This window comes from Meles meles, chromosome 2 (genome assembly GCF_922984935.1).
Source record: "Meles meles chromosome 2, mMelMel3.1 paternal haplotype, whole genome shotgun sequence".
NCBI classification, from domain to species: domain Eukaryota; kingdom Metazoa; phylum Chordata; class Mammalia; order Carnivora; family Mustelidae; genus Meles; species Meles meles.
Genome location: NC_060067.1, coordinates 187571989 through 187582759, shown reverse-complemented (window position 1 = coordinate 187582759; position 10771 = coordinate 187571989).

Below are 10771 nucleotides of genomic sequence, written 5' to 3'. Positions count from 1 at the left end.
TCTTCTGACATACATATTTTTGCAGTTTGTATTAGAAAATTATAGTGAAAGAAAGCCAGTTATCACCCGTAGTCCTAACATGGAGCAATAAATATCATATATTTCAGATATATTTAAAACAACTTTTATTTTTCCACAAAAATGTTGAAAACATTAGTTTTTAAACACACACACATTTTTAAAGTACCCAAGTTTTCACTTTGATTTACTAGATGATTTTAGTTGAAGTCATTTATAACTTTGGTTCTTAAAGTCCTAAAATATCATATTTAATTTTCCTAATTACCAAAGTAATAAAAACCTATCTGGGAAATATGGAAAACATTAAAAGGCAAACCAAAAATTTAATAGTTACTTGATATTGAAAGCTTTGACTATAAATAATTCTAGAATTTTTTTTAACAAAAACATCTCCATTTCTATATTCCAAAAGACAAAGAAACCAATGCAGTCAAAATTATTGAGTAAAGGGGCGCCTGGGTGGCTCAGTGGATTAAGCCGCTGCCTTTGGCTCAGGTCATGATCTCAGGGTCCTGGAATCGAGCCCCGCATCGGGCTCTCTGCTCCGCGGGGAGCCTGCTTCCTCCTCTCTCTTTGCCTGCCTCTCTGCCTACTTGTGATCTCTCTCTCTGTCAAATAAATAAATAAAATCTTTAAAAAAAAATCAGGAAAAAAAATTGTTGAGTAAAAATTGAACCACTAATATTAACAGGTCCAAAAAAAAAAAAAATTAACACATACAAACCTGTAGATATCACACAAGTAAAGGTAAACCTTTGGAATAACAAAAGCAATATTTAAGTCTGTCTGTATAGTATTCTCTATATTGAGCCACTTTGGTATGGCTTTAATGAATGTCTGAATACATTCTATTAGCCTTCTACTAAGCTTCTGGGAGATGGGGTGAGGTGGATCTTTCATAGAGAATGTCTCAAAATAGGTAACAGACTTCCCGGAAGTCATGACTCCCCAGGAACAAATAATGTTTGTTCATTAAAGATTGTAGATACATACATATATAATGCATGCATGTATAAATGCAGATGCATATAAATACAAACATAAAGACTTCATAATCTCCTTCATTAAATCATTCCAAGACTTAGCTTTTTGACGGTGAAGAATTTTATTTTTTTCTTATGATGAGGTAAGAATCTGCACACTTAAATTCAGGTATTGTCCACTTACTTCCCAAGAACACAAATCTTTTATACATTAAGACACAGATTAGGTATAGATAAAACCACAAAAGGAGTAAATTATGTCTTTCACCTTGTCTTTTCTCATTTTTGGCTTACTCTTTTCTTTCTCATATCCAAGAATTTCCCAAAACCTTTTCCTCATAGTCCCAACCACTTAGGTGAAGAACAGATATCAGAATTAGTGAATGCTGAAAACCAAAGAAATTTTGTTTCAAGGAGTAAATTTAATGATTAAAAATTAGGGCACAATGATAATCTATTTAGAAAGTAATAACTTTGGGGGCACCTGGGTGGCTCAGTTATTGAGTGTCTGCCTTCAGCTCAGGTCATGGTCCCAGAGTTCTGGGATTGAGTCCCTCATCAGGCTCTCTGCTCAGCAGGAAGCCTGCTTCTCCCTCTCTTCCCTCCCCCCACTTGTGTTCCCTCTCTTGCTGTATCTCTCTCTGTTAAATAATAAAAAATAAAATCTTTAAAAAAAGTAATAACTTTGAATATATTTGAAATTGCAAAGACCACTGTTTAGTCTGACTTCATGTAGGTCCAAGTAACAGTAACACTTCCCTCAAACACATGTTTCCTCAAATTACATTGTAAGCCAGAGGCCTGACCCAAAGAATTTAAGGCAGTGACCAAGGCCCCAAGAGAGAAGGGCAGAGAGCCAAAGTGAAGCAGACCAAAAGAGCCTGAGGTATACCTATGTCGTCTCAAGTTCAGGAGTCTAGCAGACCTGCAAAGGACTTACAACATGGGGGAACATAATGCCGTAACTGGGAAAGGAAGCTTCAACTAATTCACCAACAGATAGAGATGTGTACTACTGAAAGATGAATGTCAAAGAAAAGTAGTTTTCAACCTATAATTAAGGCAATTACTCAAAGAAAGTGAGATGTCAACCTAAACTCAGAAGTCAGGATTGGAAACTACAAAACTGATGAGAACAAAGGAATTAGGGTTTTAAACTATTCATCTGAGTTGAAGTCGAGAGGAACCTGAAATAATGAGGAGTCAAAACATAAAGTCAGACAGACTTGCACAAAAGGAATAAACTATGTGTACTCCATTGTTACAGCAATCCATGTGTTCTTGAAATATAATCCCATCAGCTATTGATGCATAACATACCATATCAAAACATTATGGCTTAAAATAACATACACAAATTATTTCTTACATTCTGTGGATTCATCTGGCAATTCTTTTGGTCTTGGCTAGCTGAATGGGGCTGAATGGACTAGTGTAGCTTTACTTCTTGATTGGGATTACTAGGACAGAAATTTTCTCATTCTCTTTTTTTTTTAAGATTTTTATTTATTTATTTGACAGACAGAGATCACAAGCAGGCAGAGAGGCAGGCAGAGAGAGAAGGAGGGGAAGCAGGCTCTCTGCTGGATGCGGGGCTCAATTCCAGGACCCTGGAATCATGACCTGAGCCGAAAGCAGAGGCTTTAACCCACTGAGCCACACAGGTGCCCCTCTCATTCTCTTTCATCACGCAGTGGGAGAAGGACTTCTAGCAGCAAGAGATTAGTGACAAGGGGCCTCTGTTTGTATTACATCTACTAACATCCCACTGGCAAAAGCAAGTTGGTTGTCCAGACTCAGATTCAAATGGGACAAGCGATGTCACTTTGTAAAAGGATGTACATGCAGGGATGGGAGACATTTGTGGCTGTTTTAGAATCTAACAGAACGTTCTAGAGTTGAAAGCAAAATTCAACTAGTGTTTTTTCCAACTAGTGTTTTAAGAAATAAAGAAGTTAACAAAAAGAACCTATATCCTATTTATTTCCTCAGTTTTGTTGGGCTTTGCAGGAACATTGTAACTTCAGAACCAGGGTCACCACTTGAACTTGAAGATGCAAGAAAACCATAATCATCCAGCTAGAAGACAGGGAATGTTTACCGAACTCTCAAGATATTCCACAACTTCAGAATTGCATAAGACATTACTATTAGATTGGAAATAATTCCAAGTCCATTTTAGAGATTCAAGTAACTCTTGGAGTCAGTCATGAAAAAGTGCCTTCTTTAGAATTGGGCACAATTTATAGGCATGTTTCTGAATTGTTTTCCAAAATATTCATGACAATATTTCTTTTCAAGATCTTAAAGTAATCATACAATGCTGCTAAAGATACAGACCATTATGGGATAGTACGGTTAGCATTTACTCATTTCCTCTACTAAATATATTATACAAAATGATGATAATGTCTTTAGATAGGAGATGCCGTTCTCTTTACCTTGAGGATAATTTGTTGGAATCTTCTGTCATTTGATGACTTCAACAATGTCTTGCACATAATCAGTTACAATCTCCACTACCATATCATATCCATTATTGGGCTGGTGGAGTAGATGTCACACTTTAGCACTTATTTTAAATTTATATGTAAAATGTTCTGCACTAAAGACTTTTAACATTCTGTAAGAATATTCAATTTGAATAATAGTAGCTTACAAATGCAGTTTTCTCTGCATCACTAAAAGGTAAATAACATCATTTGATTTCAATTAAATAAAGTGACAGAAAAATCTTTGTAAGCAAAAATATAACAATAAAAATACATTAGGATGGAAGTTAATAGGCAAACCATAACTTATGCATTAGCATGCATTGTAAGGAGTGTCAGCTGCTGCAATGGCATTTCTTAAAGTACAAAACAAACTTTATTCCCTAAATTCATGACGGAAAGGAATCCTGAAAAATTACAGTTCTTTACAATGTCTAACTCCATATGCTTCCAAGTAGGTAAGAGTTTGATTCAGATCAGGATTCAGAAAATATATAACACCTTGAAAGCAGATTCATGCTAGCTAGAGGGAAATGAGCTAGAGCTAGATGAGAATCAACTGATTAGATCTCTAAATTACTCCCACTGTTTAATTCAATTCAGTTAAATACATTCTCTAAACACCTCTGGTATTTTCAAAAATTTTCCTTGGTTATTGCAAGAAACAGAAAGTCAAGAAAGAGTTGTCATACTAGACTGGCACAATCTTATGTTATTCAGTCTTTTAGGGAAAGGGCATTTCTATCCCTTCCTCAGAATCTGTGTCCCTATTTTAAAACTCTATGCAATTCTGAGATAGGTGCCATGCAGTCCCAGAGTCATCTACCCAATAGATTCTATCCTTCCTTTCATCAGTGTGACCTTGAAGACCTAGAAGCTCTCTGTTGAGTTCAAGCTATACCTAGGGCGCTAAGATATTCCTTTGAGGTTGCCAGTGGTCTCACTTGCCTAAATGGCTCTTAATAACTATTTCTTCTCTGGAAATATTGCTTGCCCTCTGGCTTCCCTGCTGAAAATTAGGGACATGTTCCCTATATTCTGAGACTCCAAAACTTCTCCATTCTCACCATCTTCCTTCATACTTGGCTGGAAAAACTCTTTCTTGTTTTAGTGAAATCTCTTCCTCTTTGTGTTTATGATCAAGATATTTTTTCTATGTCCCAATATTATCATGTCTGTAGGATTTGGAAATTTCACAGGTGCCTTCTGTAATCCATCTTTTCCCAAACTCACTCAAAACAATAAGCACAGATCTGACTTCCTTATATAGAATGGGTTGGGGGTGGGAGTGGTAAAGAAAAAATACAGGGATGAAATAACTAAAATATAATACCACAAATACCCCTACACACACATAACTTTTGGGGTAGTAGTAAGACTTAGAAATGATGCATGCAAAATTTGTGGCATATTCTAGAGTTGCTTTAAGCCTTTCTTGCTCCTCCTCTTCTTTTTACTCCCCCTCCTCCTTCTTCCTCTTCTCCTTGTTTAGACACATGCAAAATTAGATTTCTGATATCCCTATTTCAGTTATTTGAAAAAGACTTAAGTATCACATAGAAGATGTTGAAGACCTATGGACTAATAATAAGGAGAACATGATTAAGCAGCAGTAAGCTACTGATACTTTGAAGATGCAATAAATATTTAAATCCCAGTGATTATGAATCAAATTTAAATCTGAATAATTATCAAATTTGCTAACATACTTCAAAAAACAATCTTCCCACATGTCTATTGATATTTCTTACACCCTTCAATTATCATTACACTATTGACTTATTGAGTACATAATACTATTGCTATATATTCTTCTGACTAATCCTTAATGGTACTGTGGCGTTGTTCCTTAATGGGAATGTAATACAAACTGGTTCCACCTTTCCCTAGAAGCATTTTTTTATAGAGATTTTTGTAACTTACAGGCCATGACTCAAGAACATATGTGCCCACTTCCTGAGAGGAAATACAGGAAAGATCAAGATTTTATGACCTTGAGAAACTTCAAGTTTCTTTTTAAGGTCTTCAAGATCACACTGGTCTTTAAAGGTCAAGACCTTTAAGAAAGGTCTTTAAAAAGGATTCAAGTTGTTTAAACAGCAGAAGACATCACAAAACAACTCCAAGGAACAGATTTTCCAATAAAGGATTTTATGTATTTTAAAAATGGTCCAGCACTAAAGGCATTAGCTATTTTAACATTATACAAAGTGAGCAGTGTGAGGGGCACCTGGGTGGCTCAGTGGGTTGAGGCCTCTGCCTTCGGCTCAGGTCATGGTCTCAGGGTCCTGGGATCGAGCCCCACATCAGCTCTCTGCTCAGCTGGGAACCTGCTTCCTCCTCTCTCTCTGCCTGCCTCTCTGACTACTTGTAATCTCTGTCTATCAAATAAATAAAATCTAAAAAAAAAAAACAAAACAAAACAAAGTGAGCAGTGTGTATTCTACCATCTAAGAAAGAAGAAAGAGACTGAGTCACAGGGTGAGAATTTTATGGGTTTATGGGTGGTGACAGTGAATAGCCCACTAGGAGCCACACTGGGAGATGTGGTCATTTTCATATTGCATTGTAGAAGGCCCACCCTTTGCCACCAGCTTCAGTATCAACAGGCCTCTAGTAGTTGGCAGCATTGAGCCTCCAACTTCTTGAGTCACAATTCTACCCAGGTCATCATATGTCTTAGAGAGTGAAAGTATTCCTGGTTTAGCAATCTGAGTCAGGAAGCCAAAGGGCGGGGGGGCAAAAAAAAAAAAAAAAAAAAAAGAATGAGTATTTTGCTCACCTCAAATTGTAGTAAACTATCAATAAATAATGAGACCCAACAGCTGTCAGATTCTGAATCTAAACATGTTAGGAATGATTTATCCAATGGAGCAGATAAAGAGTAAATATAATGATGAAAGTGTTTATTCTAGCACTTTCTCTACCCCTTTGGATACAGTGGACTAGAGTCATAGGAAAGGGTTTTATAAGCCTGCCCTTAAAATATTTGTAATTGGGCAAAGATAGGAAAAATATAACTCATACTCTTTTTAAAGGTACAATATTTCTGAGAACGGTTACTCTGAGTCTGTTCTTATTCCTGTAAGAGAGGAAAGAAGCAGTGTAAATTTGATTAAGGCAGTAGTAGTAAGGAGAGAAAGAAGTAGATGATTTCTAGATATAGCTTTGGTACATGATTTTATTAATTAGTGGACAAATCCTGTGTTAGAAGACAAAGATAGAGGAGTAAAAAATAATCTCTAATCTCTAGATTGAGTGACTAGGTAGATAGTGAAGTCATATACATTCTCAGATGGGAATTAATAAAAGATCAAAATGTTGCATAGAATTTTTTGTAGCTTGGTTAAAGATGCAGTTACTAGCTATTTCTACTTATATATCTCAATGAAATTTCAAATTCAATACATACAATATTCAGGGTTGAATGTTTGTGTCCTTTCAAAATTCTTATTTTGAAATCCTAACCCCCCCAATGGCTAGTACTAGATGGTGGGGACTTTGGGAAGTAGTTAGGGTTAGTTACATTCATGAATGTAGAGCCTCTAAGATGGAATTAGTGCCCTAATAAGAAAATGAAGAAACATTAGAGCTTTCTCTTCTGCTATGTGAAGACACAGCAAAAAGGCAATTGTTTGAAGGCCAGGAAAAGGGCCCTCATCAGAACTTAACCATGATGGCACCATGATCCAACCTCCTAAATTGTGAGAAATTAATGTCTATTGTTGAAGTTAATCAATCTCTGGTAATTTTTTAGTATTATGTTATGTTGGTCACCATATAGTACATCATTAGTTTTTGATGTAGTGTTCCATCATTCATTGTTTGCATATAACACTGAGTGCTCCATGCAATATGTGCCATCCTTAATACTCATCACCAGGTTAACCCATCCCCTAACTGTCATCCCTTCTAAAACCTTCAGTTTGTTTCCTGGAGTGCACAGTCTCTCATGGTTCCTCTCCCCCTCTGATATCTCCCCTTTCATTTTTCCCCTCCTTCTCCCAATTCCCTCCATGCTATTCTTTATGATCCACAAATAAGTGAAACCATATGTTAAGTGCCTTTCTCTGTTTGACTTATATAACTTAGCATAATCTCCTCCAGTTCTGTCCATGTTGATGCAAAAGTTGGGTATTCATCCTTTCTGATGGCTAAGTAATATTCTGTTGTATATATGGACCACATCTTCTTTATCCATTCATCTATTGAAGGGAATCTCAGCTCTTTCCACAGTTTGGCTACTGTGGACATTGCTGCTATGAACACAGGGGTGCATGTGGCCCTTCTCTTTACTACATCTGTATCTTTGGGGTAAATACCCAGTAGTGCAATTACTGGGTCATAGGGTAGCTCTATTTTTTAACTTTTTGAGGAACCTCCACACTGTTTTCCAAAGTGGTTATACAACCTTGCATTCCCACCAACAGTGTAAGAGGGGTCCTTTTTCTCCACAATCTCTCCAACATTTGTTGTTTCTTGCCTTGTCAATTTTCACCATTCTAACTGGTATAAAGTGGTATCTTAATGTGGTTTTGATTTGAATTTCCTTGATGGCTAATGATGATGAATATTTTTTCATGTGTCTCTTAGCCCTCAACTTTATGGCCAACTAATCTTCAACAAAGCAGGAAAAAAATATCCAATGGAAAAAAGACAGTTTTCAATAAATGGTGCTAGAAAAATTGGACAGCTATATACAACAGAATGAAACTCGACCATTTGCTTATACGATACACAAAGATAAACTGTAAATGGATGAAAGACCTCAATGTGAGACAGAAATCCATCAAAGTCCTAGAGGAGAACATAGGTGGTGACCTCTTTGACATCAACCACAGCAACGTCTTTCAAGATATATCTCCTAAGGCAAGGGAAACAAAAGCAAAAATGAACTTTTGGGACTTCATCAAGATAAAAAGCTTTTGCACAGCAAAGGAAACAGTCAACAAAACAAAGAGGCAACCCATGGAATGGGAGAAGATATTTGCAAATCACCCTACAGACAAAGGGCTGATATCCAAGATCTATAAAGAACTTCTCAAACTCAACACCCAAAAAACAAATAATCAAGTCCAAAAATGGGCAGAAGACATGAACAGACACTTCTCCAAAGAATACAAATGATAATATGTTTTAGCAGCCTCAGCTAAGACAATTACTTTCTTTATTAAACTTTAATTATTTATTTGACAGAAAGAGGGAAAGAAAGAACAAGCAGAGGGAGCAGCAGAGGGAGAGGGAGAATCAGGCTGTCTGTCATGCAGGAAGCCTGAGGCAGGGCTTGATCCCAGAACTCAAAGATCATGACCTGAGTTGAAGGCAGATGGCTCAACTGACTGAGCCACCCAAATACCCCTAAAACAATCACTTTCTATTTATAATTTAGATTATGAGCTCATTAATGATTGAGAACATATTTGGCATATCCAGAGCTTAGGGATGAACATAAGATATATCAGAAACTTAATGAGTGATGCTTTAAATAATTTTCCATATTTATAAACATATATATTTTTTGTGCACATGTGCAAGAGTGCATGAGCATGGCAGGGAGGGGCAGATGGAGTGGGAGAGAGACAGAATCTTGATCTCAGGACCTGACATCATGACCTGAGTGGAAATCAAGAGTTGGACACTTCATTGAATTAACTGACACAACTGCCACCCACATGTCCCTATAAAATTAATTTTTAATTTTTTATGAGGGATTAAAACACAATACTTACCAGTAGATGTTTTCTTTGAGATCATGATTTATGGTTAAAAAAAAAGTAGGGGTCTTGGAGGTTCACATCCTAACTATATATTAGTTTTTTCCATTTTTATTTCCTTCTGATTTCATCTCCAATTCCATGGCTTATTATACAACCAAGTTGTCTCCTGAACCTCAATGTTTTTTACCCTTCCTTATGTCCCTGGTACTTACCAGTTAAAATACCACCCCTAGATAATCCCACGGAGCCTCTTCCTTCATGCCTGTACTCCCAGAAGATGCTGAACCAGGCTCAGTTTTTCGCTTTTAAATGACCCAAAACTTCAAATGCACACTCAATATATACAAGATTTCTACCATATTTATCAAATAAACTTGATGCCCTTTTCACTAAGAATTTCATAATATCTCTCCTCAACCTGAGAAAAATCATCAGATGCTAAATACTTTATCTTTACACTATCAAATCCACAATGAACCAGCACATGAAAAGCTTGATTTTAAATAACAAACTTTTCTTAAATATATTCTTCAGAGGGATATGATGAGAGAAAAATTCTCCAAGCAGAAAATCTGATCAGTTTCTCCATCCACCTTCCCTTCAAAATCCAGGCCTGCCAATACCTGCAAACCTTTTTTATACAATCTTACTCTAACCAACAGGACAACTGATTTACTATAAATCAGTACAACAAACAGTAGAACAACATCTGGTAATGTTGAAATGGCAAGTCTTGAAACCATGCCTTCACCTTGGAGCTAATGCAGTCTACCAACTTAGTTTATTGTCTTGATCTGTCTACATCAAACTTGGTATACTGCACCTGGCTTGATTCATCCATTCATAAAAAAGTTTGAGTGACAAGTAAGTACTACGTATTGTTATAAAAGATGGAGTAACAGCAATGAACAAATACATAAAGTCTACACTCATTAAAATTATATTCTAGTACAGAGAGCTATACAAACAAATATACAAACAAGTATATAACTAGGTCATAGAGTGACAACTGCTAGGAAGAAAAATAACAATAAAGGAAATTTAGGAAGAGGGTCATGTATTGGGACTCCTCTTTTCATAGGGTTGGTAGGTAAATCCTAATTAATAAAATTATTTTTGAGGACACTCCTAATGAAATTTATAGCACAAGCCATGCATATGTAAGAAACTGTTTCCCATGGAGGGGATAGCAAGTGTAGGGGTCCTGAATTAATGTGTTAGAGAAACTAGGGGACGCCACAAAACTAGGAGCTGAATGATCAGGAAGAGTGCCAGGAGGAGAGATCAGAGAAATAGCTAAGGTCCGTCTAGGTTTCTGTATCCAGTGTAAAAACTTCTTTTTTCCCAAAGGAGTGAAATAATCTGACTTATGCTTTTAAAATAGCAGATATAGAGGATCAGAAATCTGTAACAACTATTCAAGCACTGAGGATCGTGGCTTGGCTCTGATTGGTCGTAAAGTGGGCTAAATCCGAGATATGCTTTGGTAATGTGAGGTAAGAGTGAAAGAGAGAACTGGAGAATGACTCTGAAGAATTAGAATTCTTCTGTCACAGGA